This window comes from Taeniopygia guttata, chromosome 1 (genome assembly GCF_048771995.1).
Source record: "Taeniopygia guttata chromosome 1, bTaeGut7.mat, whole genome shotgun sequence".
NCBI classification, from domain to species: Eukaryota; Metazoa; Chordata; class Aves; order Passeriformes; family Estrildidae; genus Taeniopygia; species Taeniopygia guttata.
In genome coordinates this window covers 16,471,466-16,487,194 of record NC_133024.1, presented here as the reverse complement: position 1 = coordinate 16,487,194, position 15,729 = coordinate 16,471,466, and the positions used below count along the sequence as shown (strand labels likewise).

The 15,729-nt window shown below is 40.6% G+C and overlaps 1 long non-coding RNA gene across 8 annotated transcripts in view; it reads left to right on the top strand.

The window, feature by feature from the left end:
* Positions 1-3,644: 3,644 nt before the first annotated feature.
* Positions 3,645-15,729, top strand: part of LOC115493533 (uncharacterized) — a 120,998-nt gene continuing 108,913 nt past the window's right edge. The window contains exons 1-3 of one of the 8 annotated variants that reach the window (XR_012053824.1): positions 3,645-4,107; positions 5,530-5,663; positions 6,222-6,436. This is a non-coding gene — a long non-coding RNA (uncharacterized lncRNA). The remainder of the gene's footprint in view (positions 4,108-5,529; positions 5,664-6,221; positions 6,437-15,729) is intronic. The other 7 variants (XR_012053827.1, XR_012053822.1, XR_012053828.1 and 4 more) reach the window with 7 other exon arrangements.

The following is a 15,729-nucleotide window of genomic DNA, read 5'->3' as shown; positions in this document are numbered from 1 at the left end:
CTTTTATAGTATTTTATTAACTCTATTTAATTAATCTATTTATTTATAGTATTTTATTTAACTCTAACTCCTTACTGTCTGAGTCTTGTGTACCTCCATCCCAGCTGGGACACAACTCCTTTTCTAGAGATTCAACAAGAGACAGCCTGTTTATTCTCTTTGTGTGTTTTTGCCCTGCTGCTGCTAAAAGTAGGGCAGGACTTTGGAGAAAATGCTAAGGTACAGATCCAAGTGGAGATTAAAGGAAACAAACTGACTGCCTGTCACAAAAAAAATCCTGGAGGTGTAGCTTTGGAGCATGGAGAAAACAAAGGAATGATATTTCATGTGTTGTTGGCATCTCCCATGTATTGTAGGCTTCATTTTAGTGTTCTTCATGACACAATTCCTGCATTGAGGAGTTTCTGCTTTTCTTTTTCCTCTAGGAAAGAGAGTAATAGCTGGGGGTGTGCGTGATCTACAGTCTAGACATGTTTTTTGTGGAAATCAAAATTTGGGTAACTCAGGGCCTCCAACCAGACAGCTTCTTTTTGAAAAGATAAGTGGGAACTTTTCCTTAAAAGCTGTTTTTTTTCTAACATGTATTTTCTTTCCCCTCCAATTACTTTTTCTTCCCCTTTTCTAATTACTGAATTAGAAACAAAAGCTGTTGATGAAAGGAACCAACTCTCTCCAGGATCCACACTTTTAGCAGCAGGTCTATCACTGAAGAGATGTGTTGATGGTATTTTCAGGGTTTTGTTCCTCTCTTTGTGTGATGGGAGATGCCAGTGGCCTGTTGAGACATGGATTTGGTCTCCTTAGAAAGTGCTCTTGCTTCAAAACCTGGTGGGGAGACCAGCCTTATTTTCAGAGGTCAAGGGATACACTGAAAAGGAAACATGAATGAGAGAATATTTCTGGGGTTTATCAGGTAATCCAGCAATAAATGCTATGCTACAGCATGCTCTAGCTACCATTTGCCCTGCATATTAAAATAGAAATGTTTTGAATGAGCACCAGGTCTCTGCAAAGCTCACTGTCAGGGCAGTCCTCTGTTCTGATTGGTGTCCCTAATGGTCATCTTGCTTTCTGGTAGATTTTTCAGTATTAGCAGCATTTTGCCAATCTGATCTTGTGTTCTGGTGATTTATGCCCTGCGTTCAGGTCTGCAGTTTTTCAGTGCATATCTAAACCAGGCATCTCAGTGCATTTTTTTCAGAACTCAAAATGTCCCTCAGACATTTTTGGATGTTCTGGGCCCAGGTCAGAAGCATTTGAGACCCTGGCAGGCAGCTGGAAACAGCTGTGATTTTGAGTTTGAACCATGGAACGATTTACCAACCTTGCAGGAAGAACGAGAAGTCACAAAAGTTTAGATATTATAGTAGAAGTAGTCACAAAGTAGAGGGAAGAATTTTTTAGTGCTGTACAGGGGGGTTTCTGTTTTGCACATGGGGGTCAGAGGTTTTAAGATGGAGGGATTTGGGCCGGTCCTGTCCTCTCTCTTTCTCCTTCCTTACCTCCATGTTCTTGGTGATGTTGGCACTCACAGATTGGTTTAGAGTAAAAAGGCACCATTTAATATAGGTAGTAGGTATTGGGGAAAAACTGGAAACATGTAACACGTAATGTACCATATAAAAGACAGCAGCAGCCCTGGGCAGGGGGAGAGAAGAAGCAGTCGGGAGTCAGAGAGGATGTCAGGGTGTGTGTGTGCCTCTGCCTGAGCTGCTGAGCAAACTGCAGCAGCCCGAGAAGAAAATCTTTTAGATAACTTGCAATAAACTGCATTGAGACTGAACAACAGAGACAGCAGAGCCTTTCGTTGGAAGCACGGGTTGGAGGAGAAGCTTTTCCACCACATGGAGCCACCCCCAACCCAGGGCGGTCTGTGACACATAGTTAGCACGGTGGGCCCTGCAGAGCAGGTTTGTGGTGCCAGAGATCAAATTTAAAAGTTTGTGGTGCCTGGGACAGTCTTCACTGGTGGTGTCTGAAAGGCAAATGCAGCTCCACTTTCTGTTTATTATTTTATTTCCAGCTGTGGCAAAGGGATAGACATCAAGGCAGGAAGGCTCCCAAGAACTTGAAGTGAACATGCACAGGCATGCTGGTGCATTAATATGTATTACAGGCACATGATTTCCCTTGCAAACAGGAACATCTCTGCAAAGAGTGATAAGCCCTGGGTTCCTTTTCTGTGACACTGCCTATAATTGCTAGGGAAAAAATGGGCTTAAATTTAAAGTTCCTGAAGCACTGCTCAGTATCCAGAGTGGATTTTCAGCACTATTTTTAGCCTGCTGCTTGCTGGGTTAGAATGCAAATAGCTGTGTGCACTCTGGAGCTGCAGAAGTCCACACGGACAGAAAACAGGAGGGGTGTTTTTCCTGTCCTCACTGAAGAGTTTTACAATTTTTTTCCCCTTTGTTTTTGCCCAATATTCAACCTATTTGCTGCTACAGATCTTTGAAGCACGTGGGCTGTTGGCTACTGCTGATAGTCTAACTCTATTAACATAAAACTGTCTTGTAAACTCTGGTCCATCCAAAGTAAAATGAATGGGACCAATGGTACAGTTTGCCAGCAGAGATATTATCCCTCAAGCCAAGATCAGTCTTGGGCAGTGGGGTAAAGAAAGATACACTTCTTCATAATGGAATAATCAAGTAATGCCTGGGAAGCAGCTCTCAAGTGAAATGCTCTCCTAAATTATTTTTCCAAACCTGCTTTTTTTTTTAAATAATCTCGACAAGTGATGTAATGAATTGGCAAAATGAAAAGGACTCTGTCACTTGTCACTCTATCTAAATAGTAAGGTTGGAGCAATTACCTGTATGATACATGTCTGAATAGATATATAGGAAATATATATATAAAAGATATTAGTGGTACCCTTTTATTCCCATTGTTCTTGCTCAGAACCTAGGTAACAACCTAACAAACTCATTTCTTGCATATTTCCTCTCAAAATAGGTTTTATTTTGGCTTGATTATAGCCTCCTTTTTTGCAAAAAAAAACCTCTTCAAAACCCTTCTAGACTGAAATAATGTTGGGGCAAACAGCTGTGAGTCAGTAAAATGTAGAGGTGGTAGTGGGGGGCCATAGAAAGGCTCTGAGACCCTTAAAACAAGGGGAAACCATCAGACAGCAAAAAAGTGGCAATCACCTATGCTGTGTGCTGGATTGCAACTAAACATGGTTTAGGAAAATGCAGCTCCTTGATTTGAATTTCCTGCCATTGCCCAGCTGCTTCAATTCATTATTTCACTATTTGGGGTGTATTTCCTGCTGCAGACAAAATGGGAAAGACTCTCTGCTGAACCCTGATTTACCTCAGGGCACACAGGGGGCAATGTGTGGGTAAAAGCTGCAAATCTTTCAGGGTATTTCAGTTTATTGGGGATTGTGACTAAAGCCCATAAGCATGCTTCCAGTTTGGTGATGATACACAAAGCACTTGCCCTCATTTTTGAAATAAATGGAATTTTCTTTGCAAACTGAATTTTAAGCATCATCTAGCAGGAAGCAATACTCATTTCAATGTTTCAGCTGTAAGACAAAAGTCAGTTTCGATACAAAATTCCAACACCTGCGAATTCATCTACAGAGTAGGTGATACTTCAGTCTGGGGAAGGAAAATTATTGGTGATCTAAATTGTACAGTACTGGCTAATTTTAGGACCCAGCATCACAGACAATTAGTACAATTCACTGTTTCACAGTGCTTGCAATGTGCAGGTTGTTTTCATATTTTTCAGGAGTCTAACACAAAATCATATTTCTTGTGCTTTAGGATTCTGTGGGCTCATTATTCAGATAATTCTGCTCCACCACTTTGACTCTGTTTTGGCCCCTGCACACATCTAGGTTATAAAACTTTTTTTGCCTATGTTTCCAAGTCTCCTGATTGCTCTGAGAAGCAAGAACCTCTGGGCTCTATGAACCAGGAAAGAAGAAATCTGTGGCAAGTTGTAATAGTCAAGGTTAATTTTGAGGCAGTGTGTGTTTGCTGCCTCTTAGGGGAGTATCTCACTGCTTTGCATGCTGCTTACTTGTTTCTGGAGCTGGAGAAACACTGCTTAAAAGGATTCATTTGGCAGGCACTCCTGAGACTTCAGAAGGTAAACAACTGTTTCTTTTTTGTCAATATGGCAATTAAGGTCTGGGAGATTAAAGAAAAGAAAGCAAATGCAATTTTGGCTCCTTCTGTAGACTGATGGCTTAGCGATCCTTTGAATATTTAATGAGGTGCTTTGATGGTTCTGGAGTAGCAAAATCCAGATCAGATGTGAAAAATGGAAGAACAGTGAACTGCAATGTGGGATTTATTAGCCCAGAATCAGGTCTGTGGGGTTTCTTATGCTCGAGATTGATGTCCAGGCTGTTTTGGTAGATGACAACTCCCGTGTGCTGAAGGTGTTCAGATGCCTGGAGATTTCTGCAGTTGGCCTCCTTTGATACCATCTTTACCAAAGCCTCTGTCTAGTTCTGAGTCATGGGCTAAAGCAAGGAATCTTCCCCATGAAGCCAGCAAAATTGTTTAAGATATTATCATTAATAGAACTGTGAATTTCAGAGTCACTGAAGTGGTGTTCAAGGTGATCTTTTAGCAGCCTTTAAAGCTGCTGGGACAGTTTCATTCTTAGATGCTTTGTTTACCTCAGATGACACAAGCCAGGCTTTAATATCCTCTGTGGGTATTTTCTCCTTGTCTCCCATTTTGGGCTGAACACTTATTGCCAATCCTTAAGGGGGTGGCTCTTATGTCTCTTCAAATATGTCTTCAGGGAATTAATTAAATTGTCTTTCTTAAAATGGGTGGGCATTTAGAGGAAGTTTAATTTGAAATCAGAAATTAAAAAGGTCTGAAGTTAATTCAGAATGCTTTTTATATGACATTATAGCTGGAGAAGCTGTCAGAGTGTTACCTGTGTGTAGTAGGAGGACAGCTCTTATTTTAATCATTTTCTTCCCTATTTTTCCCCCTGCCCCAGTGCTGTTCCTTCTGTTTGCAATCCCAAATCTGCTTTTTTTTGGAGTGGGAAAGAGATGAACCTTTGAAGAAGCAGAGCAGCAGAAATCCATGTTTTGAACAAGACCCTAATATATCCCCCAGGGAGCTCCTTGTGCCTTTATTTTGGCACACCAGTGCTTTTCAAGTGGCAGTGTGGCTTCAGGCCCTCTGGATCCTCATGACAAATTCAGGGAGAAATAAATGTGATTGCTTTTCTGGCTAAGTGAAGAACTTTATCCATTCTGAATTGCCTCCCTTGACCTGTCCTGCTTTATCAAATTGAAGAGCAATGTAAAGACAGCCACACTTTGCTTCCTGAGCAGCTGGGCTCTTGTCCAGAAGGGAGAGGGGTGGGAGGTGAGCCCTCTCCCTCTGGAGGTGCTTCTGCTGTCCCAAAGTGATCCCTGTGGGGGGAATTTGGGACATTGACAAGTCCCTGGGATGAATCCAGAGCTGCTGAGGCAGCACCCACTGCAAAGGTGCTATAGATTATCTTAGGAAGGCTGTGCTGATTGGGAATTTTCTTCAGGAGAACTTCACATCTGATATCAGGAAGGGAAAAAAGATCTGGAGAGTTACAGAACTGTTCATGCCCTTTCCAGGCACTGGGAAGTCTGTGGGGCAGCCTTGGAAGCCATCTCCAGGCACATGGAGAATGAGAAGGTAACTGGGAACAGCCTGTGCAGGATTTTCCTGCTTACCCATTTCCCCCAAGCACCTCTTGGAATTAAATGAGAGGGTCACCAGTTGTAGCTAATTTGGTGAGATATGGGCTGGAAAAGCAGACAGGGAGGTGGATGAAATGTGGCTGTATGATCCAAAGGGTGGAGATCAGCCAACAGAGGTTGAAATTGTTGCTGGCTATGAGATCAATTCTGATACTATAAATATCTATATTTTTATAGATACTATAATATATTGTATTTATAATACTATAAACATCTTTATTTGCAAGCTGGGTGATGTGATACAGCAAATACCTGTACAATAGTAAGCTGTTCTGTATCATTGCACTCTCTAGTTTAAACAGTCATTGTGTTTTATTCTTTATTTTATGGGATTTGTTGTTGGGGTTTTTTGTGATTCTTTTAAACCCCAAATAATACTTAAATACTTTTTTTGAGATTTTGAGTGAATCTCAAAGTAAGAATGAAATGGCCATCCACCATCTTCCTTATGCTGATCCATAGGTTTTGTGGTGTTTTTTGGTTTTTTTTTCAGATTTATTTTATTTTAAAGTAAAAGATTTGAAGCCAAGCATACAGCCATAATCTCACTGCTGGCTACATAAAAATGTCAAGGTCCTGGATGAATGCTCTTGAGATTTTAGTGGCTGGAAGGTGACTTCATAAATCCCTGCTTTATTAAGATGTCTCTTGAATGTCCACACAGTTATATGAAAAGTAAAAGATGAGCACTTACAGAGGTTACACCAGGTATGAAGTTTCTTTCTCTGACCAAAAGGCACTTGTGAAAATTGTTTGTAGGGCTATGAAAGGGAATCTGAAAGAATTCATAGTTATTGTAAAGCTTGTGTGCGTGAAATTGTTTATTTTTCCCCTCAGCTGAAGTTTCCTGGTTGATTTATTTCCAGTTCTTTCAATTTCCTTGCTCTTCCCAGTGCATCAAGTCATGGTTTGCAATTAGCACTCGTGACCCATGCAAAAATACCAAGTTCCACAGCTCCCCAAGTGATCCCTGCACTTCAGCTGGGTAAGAGCAACCCTGGCACTGCTCTGAAATAAAAATGCAGCCAGAAAAAGACAATGACAGAGCAGCAAGGAAAAAGAAAAAGACAAATCCACCTCTACCAAAGCATTCTGAATGCTTCCTCCTGCCCTCCCAGTGTTGATGTGCTTTACGTTTATTTTGCACTGATGTTTTCTGCATTACCTGTTGGGTAACTGCAGCAGACAGTTTTCCCAGGGTGTGTGAAGCTCCAGGAACTGATTAGGGCAGCAGCAAGGCAGAGCTGGGACTCAAACTGAGAAATTGCAGCTCCTGAGGGGCCCTGGGCACAGCCATCAGCTCCTGCAGCTTTCCAGGGACACAGCACAACAAATCCCAGCAGCTGCCCTGTATTTATTCTGTCATTTTTGCTCCAGGGGATGGAATCACAGGAGAAAATTCTCTAAGGAAGTGTTTTTGGCAAAATTCAGAGAGCGACAAGGTTTATTCTTGTGAGCAAAGGTGTAGAAAGGATTGTTTTCCTGTTCTTTAATTTCTTATGGTTTCCTTGCCCCTGCTTTCCTTCCCCTAAATCTTGAGTTTTTCAGGCCAACAAAGAAAGTAGTTTAAGCAGGGGAGGAAATTTTTACTTGGCTACAATACATAGCAGAATAGATTATGCAAATAAATATATGGAATTAAGGGAATTCCACTCCTACAGATTGTGGGGGAACTCAGGCAGGGCCATTTAAAATATTACAGGTATGTGAAGCTGAATCATGAGCAGAACATGTAGTGTACACATTTCAAATGAATTTATATCCTAATTTTCAAAATGCGGGGAAAATATGCATATAGTTCAGAAAATGCTGACTTTCAGTTTGTCACACAGTGTCTTAATTATGGGTGGATCTGCTGGTTTCAGTGGTGCTGCTTAGGAAAGCATAAAGTTACTGGAGACTTTTCACATTTTTGTGGCCATCTCCTAACAATAAAATGGCCCAAATTGCAAAATATTCCATCTCAGGAGGCTTAAAGGAGCATCCCAGGAAAAATGCTGAAGAAGAGGCATAGAATATAACAATGTTTATGGAATATCCATGTTTGAATGACTGGTTTTGAGTAGCCATGCATATTTTTCTTTAATATGGGTATGTGACCCCAGTTGGGTTTTTTATATAGGCATGTGTCAAAAAATTTTTCCTTTTGTGAATAATTTCATAAAATTCTGTATAGTTATTTTCTAGGACATCTGATGCTGTGTTTAGAATTGTGGGCCTGAAGCAAGAAAAAACAGATTTTGATTGAATAATTCCTTCCAGATTGCATCAGGAATTCCACACCTTTTGTCCAAACACATTTTCCAATATAGGTAGGATGGAGTCATGGTTAGGGAAATCAATCTAAGTTCTCTGTGTGTGTAATTGTGAATGTATTTGACAAAGAGTTAATTGAATAATTGTTCTTCATATGAATCAAAATAGTGGAAAGGGAACCAAAATTTCCTGAGAAATTGCACCTTAAAATATGACGATCCTTCAAAGAATTCTCATTGCAAACATTGTCATAAAGCTATTTTCAGGGGAGGAAGAGGAAGCAAAGTTGCTGAGGCTGTAAAAAGAAGCTGCTGGTCTCTGGAGGCCTGGTGGATGACAAAGACACTGTAGAATTCAAGTAATGCAATTAAGACAATTACAAAAATCAAAATAAAGAACAAACTTTTAATTGTAAATGTAATTAACTATTGGAGCTAACCAGTTCTAGGCATGAAGCAGAGCTGCTGTCACTTGTTGTCTTTACCTTTACCCATATTGTGCAGAGAGTAAGATTCAAGATTGTGATGACCTCTTCTGCTCTTGCAATCCATAAGTCCTGGCTTAATAACACTGGGACACTGTGAAGGTGACAGGAAATGCCTGGCAGGCTGTGGGCAAGGCAGGATTTGAAATGGTGAAACTTTAATAGAGGAAAAGCCTTTAAATGGAAGGCCCATTAGAGTGGCGGAAAGGAAAACTGCAAAGTGTTTTAATTTAGTTTAAATGTTGCTACGTCTGTGCATTTGAATTTATCTTGCAGATAGTTTTCACATGGAAATTTCAGTTATAAGTTTCAGTACCACAGGATGCAGTGGAATGTGCTCTATGTTTCACTGGTAATTGGTAAGTGTCATTCAGAATGTGTTGCTGGTGAATTATTTACGGGCTTTTGTGCCAAAACTGAGTTTTTAGGAATGGCATGATGCTGGCTGGTTGGGAAAGATGCTGTTTTGTGAATAAACCTCTGAGATGCAGGTATTTTGCTGCTGTTTTTTTTCCCAGCTGGAAGGATTAATTAAGATTGAAGCAGATCAGGGGTTCTCTGCAAGAAGCACCTAACAGGCTTTCTTTTGGACACCGGGTGCTTTTCAAGTTCTTGATCAGAAGTAGATTTAAGCCCATAATTGCTCAGCTTTTGAGGAGTTTCTAGGCTTGAGATTTGCTGGATCTGGAGTGTTATGGTACAGAGATACTTTACCTCAGTTATTAGCACAGTCAGACTCTGTGTTTAGCACTGATTGCCAGAGGTTTCATCTTTTTGAGTATGAGTGCTGAAAAGTTGGGTTGCCTGTGGTGCATCATGTAATTTTGCTCATTATGCCGCTGATGACGGTTAAGAGAGCAGAAATAGTGGGGTATAATTAGAGCTTTGCTTTGTTATTGCAGTTTGATTTGTTTGAAACTCCTCTTTAACCCCAAGAAAGGCATCTCTCACCATGCTGGAGAAATTCTCCAGAGCTCTGATGTGTTTGTGTGAATACTTGCGTGAAAGGCTCTGCTCAGCAGAAGGAATCACACACTCCCAAAGTGGATTTTCAGTCTTTGACATCAAGTTCCCCTGCCATAACCTCAAATTTAAATGGTAGAGTCACAGCTACCCCTATTTCTGTTCCCTGTATCTTCTCTGCTACGGATGCATCCCATAGATAATTTCCAGGCTGCCTCTTGGAGCTGCCAAAAAGGTTTTCAGCCTCCTTACCCCGCTGCTGTCCCCCTGGGAGAAAAGCAGGGCTTTTTCACTCTGCTTTTGGGAACTTGCAGGCACTGTAGTGCAGACAGTGCTTTAACCTTGTAAATGCAAGGTTGGGTCTTGTCTGTTTAATGTCCAGCACATAGAGCAAAGTTCTCTGGAAATGAGGATGTGTAAAGTCACCTGAACTGTGGCTTCCATCCATAAAAAGAGACAAGGAATTGGAGTTTCCTCTGGCAGTGCAGAATGCCTGAAGGTGAACATCCCAGCTCCTAAATAAAATGAAGGGGCCTTCATGCCTAAAGGGATGGAGGAAAACCCACGAGTTGCCTGACAGTCCTAAATGTGATGAAAACCATCCACTGCAGGGGATATTACTGTAAATCTTTGTCTGCCTGACAGATTTACATCTACTAGCTTCCATAAAATCCACTGTTAATGGCACAACACCTATTAAGCTGAGATATTTCTAGGTATACTCTATCATCATGTTTTACTGGAGAGTTTGCATTATTCCCAGCGTTTCAGTGCTTATATTAGGAGGCAATCCAGACTGAAAATAGAGTAACTTTCTCATGCTTCTCAAGGACAAGCTTTTGTTTCTGAGCAGCCATTCAGGAATGGCAGGTAAAATATTGGAAATAATAAGGCTGAAAAATACCATGCTCTGGAACAGATGAGATTTATTGAGACAAGTGTTTGGTTACTTGAAGGAGGAATTAAGGTGCCAGCCAGATTCTTATGTTTCCTTTTCTGCCTTCTTTTCTGCTGTTTTGGGTGGTTTTTTGCATGTCCCAGTGGCAGTTGGAGAACTGAGGAGGTTATCTATGGAGCACCTGATGGGCATTGACATCAAATCAATGATAGCAGTGAAGGGGAACAAGAATCTCTTCTTCAATCTAGGAGAAAGAATTGAAAGTAACCTGGTAGAAGTCTCCTTCCTTTCCCTTAGTTTTGGGGTGTTTTAGGGCATTCTCATCATGAAGAGAAGCTGTGGCTTCAGTTTTGCCTGGAATTAGTGAAGGGGAAAGCAGAATGGAAGGAATGAAGTCAGTGTCCTGGAGGCTGCTTCCCTGGGACTTCCATGAGGAAGTATCAGTGCTCCTGGAGGAGTGATATGCCAGTTTCTCCCCTCAGAAGTTTCCAAGCACCATGAGTTGCAGAAGAGGTTTGGAAAACTATTTTTTTTTTCATCAGTACCAGGCTAACAAAGCAGAATTTCTTTCTGAGACTGCCAATGTGCTCCTAGATTTTCTTGTGGTGCTATTCCTGCATCCTGTGCCATGCAGCCAGAAAGCTACATTACACAGAAATGGATAAAACACTCTCTAATCTTTGAAGGGATAAAATATGCTATGTCCTCCCATATGCCTCCAGCCAACAAAAAACAACAATACATGAGTTTTGTGGTTTGTTTTTTAATTTTGCAAGGGCAGTTCAGTTATCCTTCCTGCAGAACCTGGAAAGAAACCCCATAAGAAAATGAGTGGATATTGGAGAGCAGCAACAGCAATTTGGGGCAAGGAATTTCATATTTAAGGAAGGAATTTCATATTTAAAGAGCATGACAGCCCTTTCCCAGTACGTTTCTTCAATATAAAAAGTAAATGTTTTCTTTTCACAAAAACCAAAGTACAGTCAACCTCCACAACAAAGTTTCACCTCTAGATTGAAAAGAAAAGCTCAGTGAGCCTAAAAAGTGTGTGTTCTTCACCAAGAGAGGCTTAAAGGTCAGCATCAAGATGAGTGCAATAACAACTGATGGATTCTCGCCTCGCTATAACCTGGCTGCTGCACAATTTAGGGTAAATCCCATCCCAGGGGGTAATGAAGCAGCAGAGTCAGATCCTGCTGGAATCTGCTGGCCAAGGCAGTGCAGAAGAGTTGACACCGAAGATGTCACATCAGGGGAGAGATTTACCAAATCTGAATGGCTCCCCTGCCAAAAGTGCATAAATCTGTAGTTCTGGGAGAGTATTCCACAGTGCCAGCTAATGGGAATGTGTGCTGTGAAATGAGCTAAGGGGGATGTCCCATGCACTGGGGAGCTTTATATTCTTCCCCTGGGGAATTTAAGCATTCTTAAAAATTGCAAGTTTAATTTGTAGCCACTCCCTTGGAAAAGATTATTTGCTTCAGTCTTCTAATAATGCAAATCTAGATAGTGGGTGGGGGGCATGTGTGTTTTAAGATTTCTTATTTTCAAAATCTGTTATTTATGGATCCCTCAATTCTGTGAGTTATTTCAAAGCCATTCACAAAAGGGGTACAGCAAATCAGGTTTGTTTGTTTTGGTTTTGTTTGGTTTTTTACTAAGATAAATGCTAAATCTCCCTACTCAGATTCCACACCTCCAATGGCAAACTTTTGGAAGTTTGAACATTAAAAAACCATGATCATTGCTGACATTACCTCTGTTTCACCTGGTTTTAGAAGGGTTAGTAGTGCACAGAAAATGTCAATAAATTCACTGATCCTAGTCCATGTAAAATTCCAGTATTTATGGGCCCTACTTATATGAGGGATCTGAGCTCTGAAGGGCTGGAAGGGGAGGTTTGTACAATTGCACTGATCATGCGGCAGTTGAACGGGATGTCGCTTTTTTTTTTTTTTATTTTTAAACAGATTTTTCTTTTTTTCTGTGCCATTAGAATAAAATGTGAGATGCCTAGAGATATTCCTTTATAGGTCATAATATTTAGCTTTTTTTGCTGGCAGAAATTGATGTGCTCCACAACCATGCCATCATTATTTTGTTGTGATTCCTCTGCTAACAACTGTGCTGAATTTTACAAGGAGGGAGATTGAAGGATGGGAGGGAAACAATGTCTCCAGAATAACTGAAGGGACAGTGGCAAAATGGCATTTAGTCATCATCTCCTCAGTTATTCACTAATCCACACCTGCCCTTTGCTCTCCATGCTCCCTTTGACATTTTGTACAAGCTGCCTATTCTTTATGGTAGTTATAAAGCAAATTATTTGCATAGCAATGCACGTTTCTCCTGGTATCTGCTCCCCTTCTGCTTGCACAAGGAGAGCAAAAGACTGATTCTGTTCTGACCTTTCAGTAAATTAACTTAGCTCACCTCTGTATGTTTGCCTTCCCTGCCACACATACCTGGTTACCTCTTCAATTACCTTCTTTGCTATTCACATTATTTTCCCTTAAATTGTGTGGCTCCCCAGGATCCTCTGTTGAGCCCATGCTGCTTTGTGAAGAGAGATCCTTCTGAAGACAGGATAGCTCAGAGAAAAACTTGTCCCAGCAGCTGTAGAGCTGGGCTTACCTGTTTGAACTTGAAATATTTGAAATATTTTCAGTCCGGGCTGCACCATCCTTAGGGAAATGGTAGAAAAGCCTTTACTAGCAATTAACAGGGAAACAGGTGCCGGTAACTTCAATGCCAGGACTTATCTTCCTTCATGAAAGGAAAGGGAGAAACAAGGAGAGGGGAGATGAAATATGTGTAAAGAAAAAAAGGAAAGAGAGGAAATCCTTTTTTTCCAGTATGTAAGGCATGCCATGTTTTATCTCTTTGTGCTGCACTGCTGCCAGCGAGAAGTTTATATTTTGAAAGAAGAAAACACTGCCTCTATGAAGTAGAAAAGATTTCTCATTTTTGTTTGTGTTTATAGTCCTGTGTGGAATACTTCAGGTCAGATTCTTTTTCCTGGTGTATTTTTGATTCGTGCAATTTGCCCGGTTTCTTTTCAGCACGAAGGAAACATTTGTGGCAATTAAAAGGCAAATACAATTTGTCCTTTCAGGAAGAATTGCCAGCACCAGTAGCAGGGAGTTCGAGTGGATTGTGCTGTCAAAGGACTCAGCAAATCTGGGATTTAGTGCTTATGCTGCAACAGATTTCTCTGTGACCTTGAACAGGTCATTCCGTTTCTGTGTGCTTCAGATCCCCACTTGTCAAACAGGGATAATGGTGTTTGCCTCTCCACAAGGTTGCTGTGAGGATAAATGCAATTAAATCATGCAGGATGCCTGGCTGCTGTTGAAGTGATGCCACCAAAGGAAGGCAATGAAATTAAACTCAGGATTAATTCTTCTCACTGTTACATTTGTTTAAATTGATAGTTGCCTTGCTGAATTTGTTAAGATTAATAGTGCATGGCAGAAAATCAACAAGACTTGCTTGCCCCAAAACCTGTGGGGAGGCAAACAGCCTTGTCTGTCCCTCCTCTGTTTAATCTCAGATGTGATGCTGCTCTTGTTCCCTCAAGAGCTGGGATGGATTTGCACAGTGCAGAGGAGGGAAATGGGCAGAAGAAACTGCAGTGTTCTTCAGCTCTTTTCATTTGCTCTTCCTTCCCCCTGCCCCAAGGCCATGGCAGCCACAATTTGCCACCGTTTGATGGAACTTGTCCATTGCTGTCTGACAGGACAATGCTGTATCAATGTTGATACTGATAGACCATTTTACTGACTTAAGGAAAAGCATTCTGTAGTGGGACACACCATTTATTCCCACTATGGAATTGTTTGTTTTCATAGTGTGGAAAATTTCGAGATTTATTTGCAGAGTTGGAATCCCTCAGGTATACTATAAATATAATTACAAGAACACATAAATATATTTATTCCACACTATCAGCATCTTGGCACTACAAATCTTATTTCCTTGACTGTGAAAATAAATGCTGTAGAAGAGAAATAAATCATTAATTTCTGCTCCTGACTCAAGAGTTAAAACACATAGGGTATTGGCCTAAAAGTCAATTGATCCACTGTCCTTTGGCACAACAATGCAGTGGGACATTTCAAAAGATATTTCATAGAAATACCTGATTTTGCAGATTCGGTCTTTGCAGAAGGGTGGAGATAATACTTTTATGACACTTTGGGATTATAGGCAGAAAGGTACTTGCTGAAGCAATGTTTTATGTTTTCAATTGATCCCTTTGGTTAAAAGGAGGGTTTTCCAAACTGAAGCTCAGAAATGGTAGAACTCTGTTACAAGGTGTGGTGTTTTTTTGTTTGTATGTTTGTTTGCTTTGGTTTTCCTACTTTGTATTTTAAATTGTCCAGACAGTCAAATGAAGGGATGTAGAAGGTTCTGTTGTCCTTGCACAGCATTGATTCCTCCAAACACAACCTAAGGTTGTCTAATCAGTTCTGATAAAATAAAAGTGAAAACGACACCAGTGTTAACACTGAATTGATTCATATTTTGGGGCAGACTTTTGCCTGTCTTTGGGAAAGCTGGGATTCACCTTGGTCAAAGTTGTGTCTCCTCTGTGCATTTTTCTACCTTCAACATGAAGCCTGATTTATCTCTGGACATTTTGTTTGGAACATAGGATTTTCTTTCCAAAGGTGCTGTGAATTCCCAGGTGTGGCTCTGATCTTGCTTGGGAGTCTGTCACCACACAAAATACATGCACAGTGGATTGGTAGGTTTATAAATTTTAAGTCTTCCCAAACCAAGTTTTTGTTTATTTACCAGCTGAAGTAATAGCACTCTCACAGACTGCTTTGAGCCCAGGAACTGTGGCTGAAATTGGTGATCTTTAAAGAGAAACAATTAAAAAAAAAAACAAAAACAACAACCCACAAAAATGAACCAACTCCACAACAAAAGATTACAGAACTTAAAACCTTGAAAAAAACCCTGATATTGATTCACGGATTTGCAAAGAAAGAGAAGCTGCTTTAAACAGTAATTTGTTGTGATTGATTGAGCTTGCAGCTTGAGCTTTGGGTCTTATTTCTTATCTACATTTATCTGTGTTTGAGCTCAAAGCCTTGGACATGGTTCATCCTTGTGTGTTTTAGACTGAAGAGGACCCTGCTGTGAGATTAGGTAACAGGAAGACAAAAGTTACTGTGATCATCTTTGCCCCCAACTTCTTCTTCTTTGGAAAGCAAAATCAATTCAATTAACCTATCTTCAGCTTCTTTAAGGATGTTTCTTTTTGTGGCTCTCTGAACCTCTCTCAATTGTTCCTCATCCTCCTGGGAGACTCAATGCCCACTGACCAATATCTACAATTATATAGGAAACAGAGCATCAAGTATAGAATGAAAATATCAATAATAGTTT